Source organism: Corvus kubaryi, unplaced genomic scaffold (assembly GCF_017639235.1).
Source record: "Corvus kubaryi isolate FWS band 111438036 unplaced genomic scaffold, C.kubaryi_AGA036_p1.0 37386, whole genome shotgun sequence".
NCBI classification, from domain to species: Eukaryota; Metazoa; Chordata; class Aves; order Passeriformes; family Corvidae; genus Corvus; species Corvus kubaryi.
In genome coordinates, this window is record NW_024581128.1 from 2285053 (window position 1) to 2306069 (window position 21017).

Below are 21017 nucleotides of genomic sequence, written 5' to 3' on the forward strand. Positions count from 1 at the left end.
AGAATAGTGCTGAAAAGGAATTGATGCAATAAACCTTCTCCACAATACTATATTCCTCCTCTGATGTTTCAGTATATGCAGTAGTCAAAATGTTTGCACATGGGTTATTATTATTATAACCCCCAGTGAACTTGTCTCCCCAGCAGGAGCTCAGATATACAAGATAAAGTTAATTGGGCTCCCTTTCAAATGGAGAATTTAGACCTCCTTCCGGCTTTTCAGGTAAAGGAACGTGTTTTGGACTGTTGTTATCTCTCCCTTCTCCCTTGAGCTATGCTAAGTCAAATACTGTAAGCTGATAAACATTATTCTAACGTTGGTAACACTTGTATAAACTCTAGTGCCGTTCCCTTCTTAACACCTCCCACTTCCTTGCATCCGTGTAAATTCTTTGCCCCAGCATGGTGCACAAAGGTCCGATACGGATCGTGTAACATACCCAATACAATGAACGCTTTCTTTCCATCTTTGCTGGACTCTGGAACTCTTTTGCTTTCCTTCTGTTCAGCGGTGAAACCCAGGCCAGCTTGCCAGTGATTTATTGGGTATTCAGGGTTTCCAGTGATTTACATTTTCCATCTTCCCTTGAAAGCATTCGTGCTGCTTTAGGAGGATGTGGTGTTTGGCTTTAATGTAAAATATTCTTTGCAGTGATTTGACTTCTGAATTCAATAGTCTTACCTTCTTTGTAGGAGTTTTAAAAGCAGTACTACCAGCTGGATTTGGGCTTGAGAAAGAATAAAAGGAAAGTTTCTATTTGCAAGCATATAAAAAACATAACAGTTTTGCTTTGGTTTTTCTTTGCTCTGGAAAGAGAGGAAGAAGCCTTGGTTTGACAGACCCCAGTGAATTCGTTTGGAGTATAAAATGAAGTCCATCTTTTCATAGATATTCATCTAATTGGAAGATGCTCTTTCTCTTCTGCTCAGGGTCTAGGCAACAAGTAGAACTCTTCCCTTCCATACAAAATCATTAGTGAAGGATCAACCTTTCTATTTGGGAGCATTTCTAGGAATATTTATGAAGAGATTGCATCCTTTGGTTAAAAAGTACGATCAGACCATTCCTTTCTCTCCCCCTGCCCCCTGTTAATTTCCAGGTTAGTTGAATGAAAGTTGCCATTTAGCCTTTGGTTCAGGGAACCTGAAGACACTTGTTTTAAGGGATTCACCAGCAACTTCTAAGTCTTGTCTTTTGTCTTGTCTGATGCTTCAGGCAGTCAACTGCCACAAGAAAACTCCCCACCCTAAGAAGAGCTACATTCCTAGGAACAAAAATTAGAGCTTCCTGCTGCAGTAATTAAAATCATTTTGGTTTTCCAGGTAGCTGGGTGTCTACAGGACACACCTCCCCTTTGTCTGGAAGGTCCAGCTGACCCCAGCATTTTGAACTGCTGGGGAAGTAATGTGGGCTGCAGAATACATGACTGAGGCTGTGCTTCCCTTTCCCTTCTGCTGAGGTGTGTCTTCCCTACAGGCACTGCATGCACCGTTGGAGAATGATTTATACATCCCCTGAAAGCATAGGAGACCAAAATGGCAGCTACAGCATAAGGTTTTGACCCTCCCAAGATACTGGCAGCCTTGTGGAACTGGCTGTCCTCCCAAGCTTTCTCTCTTTGTGCCTGAAACCTCCCAAGCATAAATTGGTTGGGCTCTGCTCCAGATACAAGGCACATCTTTCAGGTGTGACAACTACTGCCCTGGGTATGACTGTAAGACAAAGTTAGCTGCTGGTGAACCTCTTCTTGCAGTCAAGAGTGGTTCAGTCTCTTTTTTGCTGTTGACAGACTCGTGAACATAGAGTAGAGGGCGTAGCAGGAGAAGGAATAAAGGGAGAAGGTGGAAGTTAGTACCATGGACTAGTGCTGTTCCACAGTAGCATTTGCTTTCATTGTGAATCCAACAGCACTGAAATGAAACCACAGGAGAACATGATTCTCCCTCTGTGATGGTTCACCTGCTGCAGTTCCACTGGCTTTCTCCAGCCTCATGGCTCAAGCAAATGAAAAGATCACTTAGGGCATAATGTCAGTTTGTTTTATTTAGCTGTAACATCCTTGGGCCCAAAGTGAATATCTCAAATCCATCAGACAGGATCACTTGTGATAACTTTGAATAAAGCTGTTGAACTTAAGCTCCTGTAAAACCTATAAAGCAGTTTGTCTTTCTCTTAATATCATTGTTGCATGCTATAATTTTAATTGCAATGTTCTTTCTTGTGAGGCTTTTAAGGATTACTTCTTGAAAGGTGTTGGAAAGGTGAGAATGACAATTAAATCTTATCTCAAGTGTAATTTTATGGTTATATTGTACTATTCCCCAGAAGTATGGTTTTGAAATCGTTGTGGGCTGTGAGCAAATTTCTGGGGCATAACTGAGAAGAAAGTGTTTTAACATGACTCTTTAGCCCAATTATTTCTATGTCTGCATTGGAATGAATTTTCAGCTTCTGGAACGTCTTTGATCATTTCACTAGTGTCATTAAGTGATTATAGTAAAAGAAATAGTCCTATCCTTAAATGTGCTGTGTTTATCACAAATTGTTGGAAACTAGAGAGCTGAAAGGATTCTTTCTGAATTTCCAGAACCAAAACTGCATGTGTGTTCAAATGCAGACTTGCATAGGCATCTGAAATGTGCCTTGTAGTGACTTCAGTCCTGAGCATGACTTATTCTTTCTTGGTGTTTCAGTTAGAATTATTTTATTTTTCAGGCAAGATTATTCTCAGCTATCCCAAAAGAGAAATGGAGATTCAGTTTTGTGGTTATTGAAATTATTTGCAAGTCTGGATGAAATTCAAATGTTAGTTTGGGCTGGGTAAAAGGACAGAATCTTGGGAAAATGTAAAGAAAATGTTTTAATGTTGATCTACAGAAAACTTTTCTTTCTTTTAATAACATTTTTTCATTCTTAAAGAATACATTGTTTTAAAAATACTTTTGGTGCAATGTGACGCTTGCATTCTACCCCCAGAAAGATTTTCTTATTTATTCATTTTTGCTGAGAAAAATTTGGTTTCTGGTCATCGTGAGCCTATGCATTTTAAAACTTTCTTTCATATTCATGTAGCTGCAGTTAAATCTGCAAGGTTAGATCATGGGGATAATTGAATGAAAGGGAGAGTCGGAGGACATTGCCTCTGCAGAAGCTTCTCACAGCATGGGGCTTCCTTCAGATAGGGCAGTTTGTTAGTTCATGCCTGCAACCAGCTGGACCTTGAGCCAAATCTACCTTGAAGCCCCTCCACCCTGTGGTCCTGACAGTGTCACTTCTTTGTGGGTGACCTCTTCAAACTGGAGTCAACATTCATGACCAAGCTCAAGCTTTTTTTCTGTGTGCAGTCTGCAGGGGCAACTTAAAAGCTGAGGTTAAAAGGATGACTGAGCCCAGCAAATGCATCTGCAGCTCCTGAGCAGAATGAGACTTTTGTAGAAGGATTGCCAACAGGAGATCCTCTGTCTTGCTGTGAAGGAACTGTCCAGGAACTAGCAAAGATGGATGGTAAATCTCAGATCCTGATCCTAGAAATGATCAGACCGTACTGGTTTCAGAGCTTACTCATCTGTCAGAACTTACTGGTTTCAGACTCAGCCCTGGGCAGTATTCCTCTGAGAGCAGGAGGAAACTTAGCATTTTGGAATGATTCTGCTTGCACACTTTGGAAGGGTGTATCGTATGTACCTGCCTGTGAGCTCAGCCTGAACAGGTCCCAGGTAGAAGTACATTTGGAGAGGCAAAACCCCAGGAATTATTCCAACACTTCTAAGCATAATTTGCACAAAGAACAGGAAACAAACTGAATGTTTCTGCTAATAATATTTAAGCCTGCATAGTATTACATTTTCATCAAAAGCTCATGTGGAATGTAATTTATTCTAACTTTTTTCCTTTTCTTCTTTGTATTTTAGATAGTTCCAAGATACTGTCAAAGTGCTTTACAAATCGAGGGGGTTTTAAATTATTTTTTTCTGAAGGGATTTTTGAAATTATGTGTGTCTAACTCATATTTTTTAAAACTTCCTAATGAAATCTAGGTCTAGACAGAGGTTGATTTTGTAGAAGTTAGGCCATATTTCTTTTTCCCCCTTTGCAATCTCACAATTGAATGACTTCTTCCTGACATTAACAGGAATTGCACATTCATAAGGAGAAAAGAGCACATTCCCACCCTCTTGCTTTAAAATGTATCCAGGAGATAATATGAAAGGCTTTATAGTCCTAATGATTTTTTTTCCCCTAATGTTTATTTTAAAAAGTGTTCCTCTGCAGGGGGTTGATCCAAAGCCCATTGAAGTCAGTGGGAATTTTTCCATAGAATTCAATGAAGTTTGGATCTGGTCCTTAGATAGCTCCGGGAGGTAGCCTGCTCATTTTTTGCAGCTGTCCTTGGGGGTGTTGGAGGAGAGCTGCTGCACTGGCAAGTCCATTCAGTGTGGAGCATGCTATTGATTATAAAGCATAACTCCTGCAAAATTTCAGCTGGAAGGGAGTGGGAGGTTCCACATAATAATCAATAGCACAATATGAGACTATATCAAGGAATTGGCTTTTTAACAAACACTTTTTAGAACAACAAAGGAGATGAGATGGTTTTCATTTAAAGGGCAAACTCCCCTTTATTCTTGAGATTCCAGGCAGATTAGCCCTGGTATGTCCTCAAATGCTGTACTGAACATATTTGTGATGCTTTCTGTTCTCTTTGCAAAAGCAGCACATGAAATGCTTGCCTTTCTAAAAGTACTGGTTAAATTGAACTTTCTCGTTTGCTTTGTAAAGCTGCTCAGTATCTTGTGAGCCAGAGATACTCCAGCAAAAACCAGAAACAAATAGTTCAGAGGGAAGCAAACTGAAGAAGGTGATGAACCTGTACAGTATCTACTTCTTCCAGTTCTATATTTTCCCAGCATCTAGTGGCATAAGAGTCCTCTGAAACATCCATTTTCACTGCTTATTTGTTCAGTGCTTACTTAAGTGTGCTAATGAAGGGAGATTCATAAGGGCAGGTAATGCATGTGTACTGTTAGAGTGTATTAAGGTAAAAATCCTAATTTAGACCCAATGTTAATCTTGAAAGAGAAAGTTGGGCTCATTCTGTTCATGGCAGCTCCCATACACATTCCAGTCAAGGCAAACCTCTGTAAGAGTTTGCATGGAGCAGCTGGATGGAGAGGTTTACCAGCTGTGCGTAGCCAGATCTCTGTGCCTGCAAGGAGTCCCATGGATTTTGGCCTAGCAGGTACTGCTCAGGTTCAGCACCAGGTATGTAGCTGAGGGGAGAGGACGGAGGACATCTAGAAATGTATTCTTGTCTCTTATCCCAAGGGTTAAATGAACAGTTTGGTTGTGGTGCCATTGATACTGAAACTATAATTAGTCAAACGCAGTGGTGATTCCATCCAATGCAGGGTGGAAAAACCCATTTGTTTTTCTCTGCACTACTTGTTTTGTATTGAAACATAATCACACAGGGCCATGGATTTTTTCCCTTTTCCGCTACTCATGAAAATATGTAACTAAGGCCCCCAAACATCTGGAGATCAAGGTGATATGGGAATCTGAGGCTAAACAGCAGTTAGAAGGCAAATACTTAATGGTGATAATCTTCTCAAAATTAATTGTATAAAACATGATAGTCAGACAAGGCCATAGTTCAGTTCCACGTGGTGCAGCTGCTTCTCTCGGGCAGCGGGAGACAGTGTGTGAGGAGGCATTTCCTGGACAGGTTCTCCTAGCTTACACCAGATTGTTGTGATGGGATTTTCTGAAGAGCTAGCCTTTATTTAAAACTCATCAGCGGGGAGCTTTTGTCCCTTTGTGTCCTCTCCCATAACTTTTCCATTCCTTCTTTGGCTGTTAGAGTTGTTGGTGTCCTGGGGCAGGACCACCAAGGTGAGAGTCTCCCTTTCATCTTGTACCACTTCCTTTGAAGTTCATTTGGTATCCCTCAATTCAGGGTTGGAAAAGATTGACCATCCTGGTCATCATCTTCATGACAAAATTTTATCTCTTTTTCCAAATATGCGAATGTCAGGAGAGTGGGAATTGGAAGGATCAAGTTTAACACTTTTATATGTAGGCTTGTTCTGAAAAAAAGTCATTATTTTGAAATATTAGTGATTCTATTTACAGAAATCTGTAGTAACTGTATTACTAACTTGGACTTTTGTACTAAAGTTTCTTGTAACTTAAAACACATTTGTTTTTGAAATTTAGCTCTTGGGAGTTTATTTAGTTTTGACTGAGAAACTGTTAAATTCCTTATTACTGTCATTTTTTTCTCATCTGATAGAAAGATTGTCCCATTTTATTAATGTTCTTATTTGTCACAGCAAAGGTATATACAATAGATCTGTTTGTATCTGTTTTGTATTTCTGCTTCTTAAGTCACCCAGCCTTCCATAACAAATGTTCAAAACATTTCTTCTCCTCCTCTCTCTCTTTATCTGTCTTGGGTTGAAACTGAATAGAGCTGATTAATGGTTGTGGGAGTGTGGGGTGATAGGAGAAAGGACTGTGTGAAACCTCTAATTACTTTAATCCCTTTTCACATAAAATTTGGAAAAAAAAATAGACTAATTCCCAAATGTAAAATGAAGAAAGCCACTGGCTCAGAAACAGAAGAGCTGCCCATAGGGCTCTGGGTGGATGGATGCAGGAGACTGGCTTGGCCTGGTGCTCCACCAGTGGAGTGGTGGGGTGGTCCTAGGTGGTAAAATACTTGAGTAAGTGCTTTCGGGGAACTGGTGGTATTCCTGCTGGTCACTGACAGTGGTTGACATTGATTTATTAGAGGTGGGTTTGGTCCTTGGGGCAGGGGAATACAGGTAGATAAGCACAGGTTCTGGACTGCATTCTGTGTTGAAGGTTACCAGATTACCAGGTTCTGGACTGCAGCAATGATTGGAACAATGCTTCCAGTGGTTGTGTGTGTTCTCCAAGTCCCAGTGAAGATACATGTGTGCAGATGTTGCAGAACAGATGTTGGTCAGTGGGGTAAAGTATTCCCCAGTGAAGAGAGGGTGGGTGCTGCAGTACTTCTGAAGGCCTTGTGCACCTTCTACGTTTCTGCCCTGCAGCTGAGAGGGCGTGCATTGTGCTTTTTCCCTTGATATTGCATGCTTTTAACATCTACAGTGTCAGTCTCACCTTTGTGTGCATGACATACCATATTTACTGTATGTCTGCCTGTGTATGTAATATATAGTATCTGTATATAATAGGCATGAGGTATGTTTTGGATTTAGCCTTTCCCTAAATTTGTTTCTGTATCACACGTGGCTCTCTGTTCCTGTATGTGCTTGGCACGGTTGGCTATGTTTTTATTTCCCAGAGATGAGTCTTTTCCACCGTCACTGTGAGGTGTGAAGGATCCTTGCTCTCAGTTGTGTTTAAATGGATTTAGGGAGCCAGTTGGCATTGACTGTTCTGGAAGTGTGATAAATATTTACTTATACCTATAGATACATTTAAGTCTCACTCCTAAGACCCTTTTCCCCCCTCCACTGAAGACATAAATGCTTTTTCTTTTTTCATCAATAGTTCTACAAAAAAAGGAAATTTATATTTAATGAGGGCCTGTCTCCTGGTGTTTACAAATTCCTCTGCGACGAGACTACAGCACTAGCACATGGAGACATTTATACTCTAATAGGATTTACCTTTACAAATATCTGAAAACCTTTTAAAGCAGAGATTAAATTGTTTAGCTCAATATTTAATCTGTTACTTCCTCTTTAAAGATGCCCAGTGGAATTTGTCATACACTGAGCTGATAACACATAATATTGATCAGTCATAAACATAAAACAGAGAAATCTCAGGAAGTCTTCTGCAATCCTTTTCTTTTTAATTAAATTTTGATCTGAACTGCTTTTGATTAATTTTCTTATTTGTAAGTATGTGAATTCTGGGGGCCAGCAAGTTTCTTAAGTTGCCTGGCATTGGTCTCTGGTGAGTGGCTTAGCTCGGGAGCAGTATGATTGCATTTTTATGGTTTTCAGATATTTAATAGCTTCTTCCTGTCATTTTCTGAATGAGTGAATAAGGTTTAGCCCTCTGGGAGCCAGCGCAGCATCAGAGAGTGGAGAAAATGACTCGAATCTGTGTACTTGACTGATTGCCTTAGTCTTAATTGTTCTCTTAATTAGCTGCAGTAGCAACTGCATCTGGGGAGAGATCACGGTATTGGTAAACAGCTCCACCTTGGAGCCCTGTGTAATGCCTTTTGGAAACATGACAATGAGCTCTGCATCTCCACTGAGACACAAACCTGCCAAATCTTCTGCCCCTGAAGTCTTTGGTTTCCTCGTGTGATCTGTCACTCTTGTCTGTGAGATGCAGGCCCCCAACTGTTTGTTCTTAAACAAATTAAGCTTTAATATGCCAAAAGCCAGCTTTATTGAGCAGAATAAGGGAAGGGGAAAACAAAAGAGTGTCGGTAGAGGGTTGTTCAGACAACTTGAGGGTGTTATCCAGATTAGAAGTGGGAGACAGATGTGCTTTAGGGAGTCAAGGCAGGCTTGAAATGTTTTATGGTGGGAAACGCAGGCAAACTGAGGTCAGAGAAGATGTCTCCTGTCAAAGCAACCTTCTTCCTGTGGGGGTCAGTTTAAGCCTTCAGTGTGAGCTGCTGGCACAGCCCAGCCACAGCCTCCAAAGGGAGCTATTTGGCATGTCTGTGGAATGAAAAATATTGGGTGGTGGTGGAATTGCCCACCAGTCCAACTTCATTTCTCATACACTCAGTGATTCTCTGAACTAAACTCTGGGACTTGCAATGAGAGGTGTGAGGTTTAAGGTTGTATTAAGATTAGTGTAATTCAATCCCTACTTCAACTTTGTAATGTAGTCTTGCTACAGCACAGAACCTGCAATAATAGGCATGGTGGATCACTAAAGCCGGTGGGTTTTAAGGATATCTACTAATTCTTAGGTACTTTCATTGCTGAATAGGTGGCCCAAGATTTAGACTGAGATTAAACTGGGTTTTATTCATCACTGCATCCACACTGTGAGTGCCCATTACAGCATGTATGGCATTCCATGCAACAGGGCACTGGCAGTAGGAAGTGTGAATTAATGGGATTTTTAAATCTGACTGAGGCAGGTTTGGTTTTGGAGACCAAAAATGTTTTGTTGTTTTTAATTAAATTGCTGCTTCTTTAATCCTGCAAGCAAATAAACTTACTGTGATATTGCAATATTCCCTTTTCAATAAAGAGCGTATTCCTTTTCATGTGCCTATCCAAATGAAGAGAATACTGCTGGATTGTTTAGTTTTGGTGCTGCCAAAAGGAAATGCATGGAAAGGCATGAAAAGGTTTGTTGCTGTGTCTCACCTGGCTTTCAAAAGGCCTGTTTTTAGACTAGTGAGTATCTCTTTCATAAAGGCCATCAGTGCCAGAAGTTGGGTGTTTTCTACCTCTTACAGAGGTTTAGCTCATAGCATCGTCTGTTGTGTTACTGTAACTCAAACCTGTTTATTAGCAAGATTACACTTAGTCTGCACAGTTCACCTGATCCCTAATTAGCAGCAATTTGTGATTATTTTGCATTGTAGAGGTGTTAGATTTGGAAGACTTTTTCTGCAGGAATATTTTAGACATCCTTCCTCTGGAAGCTTCTCTGTGCTTAGATACTCTTTGTAACTCTAAATCTTCTATTGAACCTTTGACTGAACTTTAAGCTGTGGAAAGAAGGCAGGTTCAGGTGAATGATGAGCAGATAATGTCCATGGGATAAAAAAGGCCGTTTAGTCAGGTTTGTAGTAGTTAATTCTGAAATTAGTAGTGAAGGTTAAACTACATTTTATTATATTAGGGGCAATAAAATTCTGTAGGGAACTATGGATGCTGGAATCCAGTATCAGCAGTGGTTAAAGTTTTATGGCAAATTAACTCATCCTATGAAACAAGCAGAAATTAAATCTAGGTAGCAAATTCAAGCTATTTATTCTAAGCATGGATTTACTATTTTTAGACTGCTGTGGAAAACTGAAAGGGCAAAACAGATATTTAAAAAAAGTATTGTTGAAGTGAAAAAATGAATGCATTCACTGTAACTGTAGCGAGTATCCTTCTTGCTGTTCTGCGAGCAACATAAGCATGAATGCCATTTGCAGCTGCAACAGAGAGATGTGAGGTGAGAGAACATCCAACTGGGCATTAGAATTTGGAGAAATGTGATTCTAAATGGGTCATCCTTTCCTTGTTACTGCTTAGCCCTTCTGATCAAACATAAGACAGGTGTGAAGGTGAGTAGTAGACACTGAGGGAATAAATGAGTGGATTCTGTATCAGGGCTCTCAGATGAAGTTTTGTTATATGGGATGTGTAAAATAGAGGTGAATGAAACATCAAATTCTGATTTTTATTAAAAAAAAAAAAGTTAAAGTGCTTCCTCCTGATACAGCACCCGGTTATTTCTGTGTGTATTCACTCTTGAAAGACACTTATGTCAGCTCATTCTCTCATGGTGACTAATGATAATATTAATACTCTACCATTTAAACCGAACCTAAACCCTCAGAGCCAGTGAGCAGACTATTACCACAACTGTACCAGTATAAATCCAGAGTTACCCCTGCTGACTTTAGTAAAATTGGGAATTATTGGAGAAACTTGTAGCAAGATCTTAATGTGATCTAACGTAAATACCACTTTTAAAAGCCTTAGTTAAAAGCCATGGGTTACTGAGTAATGTCATCTAAGGCCCAAAGATAATTAGCAGCAATACACCTAAAACTCTGTTTTCTAATTTTTGCTGTCAAACTGAGATTGCAGTTTGCTTTGCATTTGTCCTACAATATTTTAAAGCTAACTTGGGCAAATTCCACTTTGAATTTCCTATTCCCAGGTGGGTGAAGATGGCTTTTGTTGGAATTAGACACTTGTGCCTATTAGAAGTTTTTTTAATAAGGTGAGATTAAAGTGAGATTTAGAAATAGTTTGCTGGAGATTTCTTGTTGCTTCATTAGCTATGTGCCTTTCTCACATCTCTGTCTCAAGATGCCCCTTTGTGTTAAAGAGGATGATTCAGAAAAGTTTTGTCTGCTCTGTGAAACAAAAACCATCTGTGCCTGCCTAGTTTCCTGGTTTCTCCAAGCCCCTTCTGGATGTGCTTGTCTGCGCTGCTCATGGAGAATTATGCATGAAATCCCACAGTGTCTAGAAACCTCAAGGGCCATAATCATAAAAAAAAAAAAAAAATTGACAGTCAACGCTTGATTATTGGGAATGCCAGATATGTTACGAGCATAGCCATAGATTCTTTCCCTGCCTGTGGTCTGGGAGCAGCAGAGCCATGTTTTGTGGGTTGCTGTGCTGCCTGGTGTGGCTTTGGGGTGTGTTCAGGGATCCCCACGTTCCACAGTCAGCAGCATCACAGATGTTCTTTCTCTGTTGAGTGCTCACTGTATGTGCCAAATAATGGGTCATGCAGTTAACCCTGTTCTTTTTCTGGATTATTTTCTACTATGTTATTACACAACTTATTGAGAGTTCACCATAGCTGAGAGTGGTATTTCTAAACCAGTGTAGTAATCATAAATGTTAGCTGCAAAGGCAGAAGGTGTAGGTTTATCAAGATGGGAAGTTAAAAGCTGCTCTTTGTGATCCTGTTTTATAAACATGATGCTTATTGCTAGAAGTTAAAGTCCCTTACTCTGGCTTTCAATCTTACTATTTGGTGTTCGTCTTAAGCCCTGATCAGCCCAGTGTGTTTATTCTCCTGCTCAGAGAAATTATCTTCTTTACAGACCTGGGCAGCTGAGGCAAAATGAGAACAAATGAGCTCAAAGTTGCCAAGTTCACCCAGAAGGTTCTGGAGGGCAGGGAATGCCTTGAAGGGCATGCTAAGCAAATCCATACAAAACACCTCTTTCCTATCCCAGCTTTTAAAGAGAACAAAAAGCTGATCATATTCTCAAACCTGTTTTGCATTTGTTTCTGCAAGTAAGGGCTATAAATATGTGCAGTTATAGTCAGATTTTCTCAGGGAGTCCATTAATCGCAGGTATCTGAAATTCCTCTCATATATCACTGTGCTTCTAAAACACCCAAAATTTCACTTTATGGTAAAATAGATTTGGATTAGATTATGGTTTGAATGACCTCAATATCTTTCTGTCATGTGTTGACTACTTCCAGTAAAATTATAGGTAGTGGATACATTTTAATTTACACCATGGCAATAGAATTAAGCAGATTTTTGGTTAATCTTCATAGTGACTAACTAAAAAAGAAAGATTCAGATCTGAGTGAATACTTAAATCACAATTAATAATTTATTCAATAAATTGTTTGTGCAGATTGCAGAATTCTCTGATTTATTTGCTGTAGGAAGTTGCTCACAAAGTTCTTCAATTAATAATTAATTGTTTGAAGATTGTTCATAAATACTTAGAAATAGTTTGTGAGTTTCTGATTTGCAATTAATATTTTATAATTGTTAGTCTTTTTTAGCCTGCTGTCTGGTTGGACAATCAGCTTTCCTGATTAATAAATGTAACTTGTGAATATTGCAATTCTGTATTGAGGTAGGCATAGAGATGACTTTTTTATTGTTTTGTTTGTTTGGTTTTTTTACTTAAAATGTGGTATTTTCAATATTTGATCACTTGTGCCATTCATGTCCAGGAATCAAAGTTTGTCTTTGAATGCCTACTCATACACTCAATTTCCATGTGTATATTACGCTGAGGAAGGATGATACAAAAGGTCAGTTAAATCAAAACCCGAAATGACAACAAAGGCAGCCAAAAAAATTAGTAAATCTCCTTTGCTGCATTGAAATGCATAGTCATGGACAGATTCCCCCCACTTGCCACTGTCTATTCAGGTCTACAAGAATCATATTCAGGTCAGCATAAAACTCTTTAATTGTCATTAATTCACAGGTTGATAACAAAGGTGACTGAGGTTTTGCTCAATGCTTAAAAATGAAAGTGTACTTGGTAACACTTTGGTTTTTTGGTGACCTTTATGTGTCTGGAGATGAAAATCTGGCATCACCGAAGATAACAGCAATCATCATGACTTTCGGGCTCCTCTTGGGTGCAAGAGTAAGGACTGATTATCAAAGTCATGTAATAGCTAAATTTATGTAACCTGCACAGCCTGGGTTCTGAGAATCCAAAGTTTTTTACTCAAATACTGATTGATACAATTTTTTTTTTTAAATATATGCTTAATGCCAATAAACTTTGCCAATGGGAGCTTGTGGAGTAGGATTTCCTTTGTCTGTGACAGACCAAATCTCCTGGGTCTTCGAATGTGCCCCAAAAAGATCTCAGTTCCAGTGGTGTTGATCAGAAGCCAGAGTGTTTTCCTAAGATTTAATAGGAAGAAGAGGTGTATTAAAAATTGTCCTAGGTGTTTGGAAAAGATCTCCATGAATTTGGGCATAAGAGACTTCTCAAAAGAGTTCTGATTAGCTTCCTACTAAACCAGAAGAAAGATGTAGCATCTTTTTTACATCCAAATTTTAATCACTCGTTGAATACTATTAATTTTAGATAAGAATGACTTAACCTACTAATGTCAATCTTCTTTATTTTGTCAAGAACTGATTTAACTCACATACTAATTATATAAACAACTGTCCACTCTGGGCCAAATTCCATCCTTGACTGAAGGTGCATTTGGGATACAATGGCCCAGAGCTGTTCAGTGTAAATATTCCTGCAATTCTGAGCATTACCTTTTTTTTTCTCCTGACTCTCCATTGTATTATTTTTGGAAGGGAATAATGTCAAAAGCCTTTAAAATGTATATATATTATTTTAGTAATTATGTTATCAAAACCCCTCTGGGATATCCTTGCCTCTCTCTCTTTAACACACTACTTCCCCAGGTCTCCCTCCCCCTGCTCTCTCTGGTGTTTTTTTCTGAGAAAGCAAAGTAAAAATTAAATAATAGTTGACATCATTTGGTTGGACTTGTGCTCAGATTCTCTCTATTATTCATGTGATCTTTCTTATTATTTTTCTTTTTCATTCACTGTTATATTTTATTTACTTTAATGAGCTGGATGCTGGGCTTCAGCCTGGGACTGGAGAGAGACCTGGCTTGCTTTCAAACTATTGTTTCCCTGTGGTTGAGATTAACGTCATCAGGATTTTCCTCTCTGTTATTTATTAAATCTTTTTCTTCCTCTCTCCCTCCCTGCCTCATGTGTGAGGAGCACCTTGGTGATGGTCATGAAATAGAAGATGCATAAAAATGGTGAATAGAGGTTTGGAGTCTTTCATTCACACCTTTGTTTATGGAGACAATGTTAAGTGTAGCAGATCTCCAATTTTATTTGTTTCTCTTTTCAAGTCTGAGTGGGAGTTTAGCAGAGGAAATATGTACATTTAAATGGCACTTGTGTAAATTCCCTAAATTCTCATTTTCTGTAGAAATTTCTGGTCAGCAACAGCTCTGTGCAGAGGTAGCCCTCTCTAATAAGCCAGTGTATATGTGCGGTGCTAGTAAAACAGTGACAGAGGGCAATTAAAGGCCTCCATATCTCAGCTGCAAAGGGCAGAATGGAATTGAATTGCCTTTGCAGATCCCGTCTGCAGAACAAGTGTGTCTTTTTGGTCAATTTGTTGAGCTAAATATGCACTTGAGGCTGTTGTCAGGTGCCTTAGATCCTCCCACCTGCTTTTTGCTGGCTCTAAGCACTCAGAGGTGCCTATCCAGGAGGAAATGTTACTCAGTTTTAGACAGAATACAGGCTGTTGTGGTTTTTTCCCATAAAAGTATAATTTTGGAGAAGGAAATAGTTAAGCCTAAAATTTTGGTGTTCAAGGGATAATTTTTGTCTGAAAGCAATGTTTTCAGTGTGTCTGACAAGGTGGAGCATCTCATTTTTGGTTGATGGCCATGAAAATTAAGAGGATTTATACCTGGGAGTTCAGAAAATATTTCAGTTTTGCTTGTTCTTGAGATAGACTAGATATTAACAGCAAAAGGAGGCACATGGGTTGAGTGCAATAGCTGGAACAAGGATTCTTTCCTCTGCCTGTGCATGCCTCTTTTGAAAGGTACCTGTCTGTGCTGGCTTTTTTTATTTACTGCATCAGCAGTCTTCAACACTAGAATAAAAGGACAAGCTGAGAATGTAATGAAGTCCATGGCACAATTTCTCTTCAATGAAGACATACTCAAACGTTTTTTGGCTTTTTTTTTGTTGTTTGTTTGGTTTTTTTAGGTTGTTTATCACATAAGGTTCTCAGATGGGTTCCAGCATCCAAGTTGTTTAAATCAAGACTGTTTTTTCTGTTTTCAAAGAACTTGGTTCCTAGGGAATCTACTTAAGCCTATTCAGGGGTGTTGAAACACGTTCCCTTTTTCTGTTGAACTACATTGCTATCTGAAATTTCAGTCATTGTGGAAGAGTATTTTTGATTTTGTTTGCATTTCCTCAGAGTTAGTCTTCATCCTTAACCCTCGTTCACCTGGAAAGGTGTTTGTATTGATCCCAACATGTGGGTCTCAGACTGTGAAACTTGGGAGCTCAGAGCTGACCTTTGAATGTCTAGTGAATCCATCCTCATTTGTTTTAGCACAAACAGGGACCTGAATGTCTGTTCTCATTTATTCTTTGGAATCACCCATTTTTCTCCAGCCACTACATCTGGGATAGATAATCTTTAAACTCTTCCCGTCTCTGAAAAACTCTCTAGGCTTACCAGTCCTGTGGAATAACATGAATTACAGATCTCTAGTTAAATGTGCACTGAGTTGGGGCTATGCTGTGAAGGCACCAACCCCAAAAGAATTTTAAGGCTTTAAGAAAATTCAGTCTAATCCATGCTCTGGAAAGCATCTCAGAAGGACTCTTTTGAAGGGTTGTTTTGAAAGGGATGACTCAGTGGAAGATCTGTCAGTTGAGGCTTTCCTTTGTGAAAACTCCTTTGCAATGTGATTCCACAAATGTTGCTTCTGCTTGCCATGTTAGTATAGAATAACTCTCTCTGATTCTTGTGTGTGAAATTACAGATAAGTTGATCCATAATAATTGATCTATACTGCAGATGGACCAAATTTGCTACTCAGGAAGCAACTCAAGATGCTGCCCTAAAGTTTCTGCCTTCAAGAGATACAGTTAAAGGGAAAAGCATGGTAAGGCTGTTTGTGTTTCGCTAAATACACATTGTCTTGGGCTTGGCACAATGGAGTTCTCAGGTCTTAATGGCTTTGCTTTATCCTGACTACATTTGCCGGTGTCTTATGGGCACCTTCAGTAGTATCTTGAGCTAACCAGGTCATGCACCAGAGTGGTCCATTTTTTGGCATTAATTAATTTAAGGGGTGCAAGGGAGTGACTGCAGCAGCAGTTGTAGAACTAGTTCATAAAAAAATGCCATTTGTGCATTAACTCTATTTGTGGATAACAACCTGCCATCCATATGTTTCTGGCTTATCCTTGCAACTCATTTTCTAAATAAAGTTGGAACCTAACTAATATGGTATTGAGTCTCTTGCTGTTTCGGTTTGTCAGACTTTCCAATAAAAGGCCTGTGTATGATGGCTTCATGCTTTTGGTATGTGTCAGAAACAGTTCTATGCATATACATTACGAAATTAGGATTTAATTTTTGTTGTGTAGCCATAAAAAATTAGATTATATAATTATTGTGTTTTCCTTTCTTATCTTTTATATTTTTAATATAATTTTTGAGGATGCCACAGGGCACTCCTGCTGTGAATTAGCTGCAATAAACTCTCTTAAACAGATAAACATCAAAGAGCAGTAATGTTTTAAAACGAAGCAACCTGCATTCAAAATCCAATTGCTTTATGTTGTAGATCTTGAATGCTTCAGCTGCTAAAAGTGGATGGGGTTTCTCAAGGGCACAGAGGAGTTGCATTACTGGGATTTTAATGCAATAGGGATCATTTGAGTGAAGTTGCTAGCAAAATACATACGTTTTCATAGGAACAGGCTTCCTTCTATTTTTCTTCTTCCTTATGGAAAATATCAAGATGTGAAGAAATTCTCTGCTACCAGGAATCCTACAGTTGTATTTAGACTGTTCTTATTGAAGGGGTTCACAAAATCTTGTGGACTTCATGGTGAATTCTTGTGGATAATTGATTAGCTGCAAACTTCAGTAGGAATATTAACTGAATAATTCCTTTTTAAATAGTTTAGAGGGTTTTCTGTAGTACGGCATTCATGTTGAATCTAGAACTGCTACTAGAATTAAGTACCAAGCCTAGATTCTGTTGAAATGCTGTCAATATGACAAAAGGTCCCAAATTTGGATTGTCTGCATTCTGGACACCTACATCATATAGCTAGGGCACTCTACCTCCTGAGGCTAAGGCTGCTTGGAAAAGCCACCTCCTGATGGTAATGTGAATACAGGATCAGAAAAGCAGGCACCCATGTTGCCCAAAAAATACTCTGTGAAAGTTAGTAAGACCTCACACACGGACTCTTTAGGGTCTTACCATCAAGGGTTATGTTTGGCCTGAGCTCTTCAAGATTCTCCAGTTTTCAACACGTCCTTGGTAACAGTTGTGCTTTGCAGGTGCAAAGGTAAAAATATTTATATTTGCGTACACAGCTGCATTTGGTTGCTCTATGCTTTTGATACTGCTTTAGCTGTGTTGCCTCTTTCATATAGTTTTCTGATGATCTGGGGTCCTGAAACAATGGTTGATAAATTGGTACTTTGTTTAGTTTTAACTTGAAATAGATATGAGGCTGGGGCAAAACCAGAGCTGAATAAAGCTCCCTGTTTCTTCTTTTCTTCTTAAAGCAAAACCTGTGTTGAAAGATCCAACCTCCCTGATACAGTAATTACAGGGTGCTATCCTTAGTGATGTTAAATAGCTCCCTTTAGTGTATCTGTTTGATCTTGAGCTGTGAATTCCCATTCTCTCGTGGGTGTAACTGTAAACAAGAGGATTAACATTGCTTCAGTGATGTTTTGCTTAAGTGAATCGAAGTTGAAAGGGTGTCTTGAATATCTGTAGAAAGCTTTGTGTGTTGCAGGATTCCTGTTCTATATATATGCACAGTGCACCTTTCATGGTAAACTCCAGTGATGCCTTAAAGTTGGAGTTCATTTTAAGCTTTTTATATTTTGGTTGTTTTTGTGGAGTTTTGTGAGTGGGATGCTCTGTCTGTGGTAGTGGGTGACCACAAAGAGGCTGTGAAGTTCCAATCTATTATATCCATCCTTTCAGCTACATAATTTATTTCAAGACCTATCATGGAGAACAGATTTTCACCATAAGATATTTGCCAGATTTTAGGCTTTCTTATAGTGCAGTGATGGCAAGTAGTTACTACACCAGGGATGTGGGTCTGTAGGTGAGTGGAAGTCCTAAACCACTGTCTTCTATTGGTGCTTGGAATGCAAGCAGAGGAATATTGTTTTTTGACAGGAAGATCTGATGGCATCCCATGGCTTGGTGCCAGTGTGTGTTGTCCATCATATCCATAAGACTCCTCATACGTTGTTGCTAACCCAGTGCAGGACTCTGAAAAGGAAAAAAGAAAATGGGGAGAGAAGAGTGTGAATATTTTCAGTTCAGTCCCTACCTGACATGGAGAGGCTTCTGTGTCATTGTCATCAGCTGTGAGAAAGGAGAGGAAGGAGCAGCATCTCTAGAAACTTGTCCTTCCTCTGCAGGGCTCCCCCCGCTGCTCTTCCAGCCTTCAGCAGCCAAAATCTACTGTTAGGGCACCCTTTGCACATGCATTTTTTTTATCAGGACTCTAATTAGAAAATACAGTCCTCCTCCCTTCCCCCAGTTATCCAAGTAAGAGCCTAGTATCTTGATTCCTCTTTTTTAACCTTAACTCAGCCAGATTCTTACTGTGCATGACACCTCTCTGTGACATGATTGATGTATTGAGGGTTTCCCTGTTATCTCCTACCTTCATCTGATATGACACTCAGAGCTTGTCAGTGCCAGAAGTTACATCTGCCTCTTTAGTTGTGGCAGGAGCCCAAACCATGTCTCTTGGATGGAACTCCTCCATGATTCCTTTCCAGGTTGTCAATTAAGTCTGTTGTTTTCATTTCAGCACGCCTGGTTGCTCTGATCTGAAGGAGACGCTCTGCTCTGCTGGGAAGCAATACTTCCGGGAGGACAGCAGCAGTTATGTGGGCCCTGTTTTCCTGCCTGAATCCTGCGGAGGAAGAAGTGTTCATGTTCATACGCTATTCGTTGTTTCAAGATTATTTAAGAAACCACTGCTGTTGAACTAGCAGGGGATCTTTCCTTCAGTGACCTTTGCCAGAACAGCTGATTGGTGTGCCCCAGCTGCAGGCCATCATTTTCTTGGGAAAGTTTTAAGATTGTCAGAAAAATGACCATCGTCTTTCCTAGCCCTTATTGACATGGATGGGCTTTGCTGGCCTTTCCAAATCCAGTGTGGGAGGGGTTGTTTGTTTTCCTTTTAGATGTTATCCTGCCATCCTCCTTTTTTTAACAATGCTGTATATACATGAAGACTTGCTGCGTATTCAGTGTGGCGCATGGATGGAATGGATGCTTTGAACTGCTTTTGCAACAATGGATTCTGCTTGACTGATAATGAAACCATGGGACAGACCTCAGGGAGGTGAGTCATATGTTAATTTATTCTTGACGTTTCCTTGGTATGTTAAAAGCTGTGATCTTTCAGAAAAATCTCTTATTTTATTATATTTTTTTTTTTAAAGCTACTTCCTGGGGCCATGGCAGATGCTGTTTTGGAATGGCACCCAATGAGTTGTTCTAATGTAGTTCAGGGCTTGGTTGGCATTCTGCTATTGTGCGAATATTTTTGGTACTTCTTTTACCGCAAAGATATTTTATTAAGAGTGGCACATTGTTATACACATGTGGTGCTATGGAGCTCCAGAATATGCATGGGACATAATGTTGAGCTGCAGAAACACAATAGCAATGAGTCACTGAAATCCCTTGTTGGTCACAAGAGTTTGAACAACTGCAGTGATAATCTTTTGAGACAATGTACAACTCCAGTGGTATTTGCTATCTGCTCTGTGGTCTCCCTCAGTTAACTGCTTGATTGGCTTGGCTTTGTGGGTATCCTAATCATGTTGGCACAGTCACTTTGATTAACAGAGACATGCAACTTGGAAATCTCTGGGCTTACACCGACCTCAATAAAGTTGTGTGCTTTTTCTCTTTCCAAATTTCAGCAGCTTCCTGAGGGCACAAGAAATGTTTTGCACAGCTTTCCATGATGGCTGGTGAATATCAAAATGTGGGGTTCAGAGGAGTCCATGTGCTTCTCTGTAAATTGGAGGTTCAGAAAAAGGAAGAGTAAATAAAAAAAGAAGGAAGGGAGGAATGCAAGATTCTTAAATCTGTGGGGTTTTTTTCATGGCCTTTCATATAGGTCCCAGGTCACTTTAAGCATTAGCTTTAGTCCTTTCTTTGGTAGTACAAGAGAGTAGTCTCATCAACATGACTTCATTTGTGCCTAATCTGGCCAATCTTCTCCTGTTACATCTACAGTATATTTCTAGGCGTCATGCTGAATGCTCTCTTGATCTTAATTAATTTCTGTACTGTTCTGTCTTCTGAGAGAGTGGGCTTGTTTTTACAGTCAGGTAAACAGCCTTGCAAGTCCTTTGGCAAAATGAGGGAAAGCTTAATTTCTGTTATGCCTCAGACAAGAAGAAATAGGTGTTTAGTATCTCATATTACACTTACGGAAACTGAGAGTATATGAAATCCATGTGATGGTTTTACTAGTGGTTATTCCTCTGCAAGTTGACTATTTTCCCCAGTCTTCTGCTGGTGTTTTTTAAGGAAATACAATATATTCAATGGCCATCATCTACTGCTATGTGGTACTTGAATTACCATCACCACCACTGAAGGTAAGGAGGTCTTCTAAATACCCTTCAGTCAAACCAGAAGGGTGTTTAACTTAGATACTGTGAAAGGTGAAGTGTCTAGTGCTGAAATTTGAAATGAAATGCAATTTTCGAGGGAGACATCCCCATCTATCCACAGACAAATATTTTTAAAATATGTTTTATATAGGGC

General features: G+C 39.5%; 1 long non-coding RNA gene across 1 annotated transcript in view; it reads left to right on the forward strand.

Moving 5' to 3' along the window:
• LOC121668703 overlaps positions 1-19569 on the forward strand; it is a 32386-nt gene extending 12817 nt beyond the window's left edge. Inside the window, exon 3 of the long non-coding RNA XR_006017525.1 lies at positions 19415-19569. This is a non-coding gene — a long non-coding RNA (uncharacterized LOC121668703). The remainder of the gene's footprint in view (positions 1-19414) is intronic.
• Positions 19570-21017: the final 1448 nt, after the last annotated feature.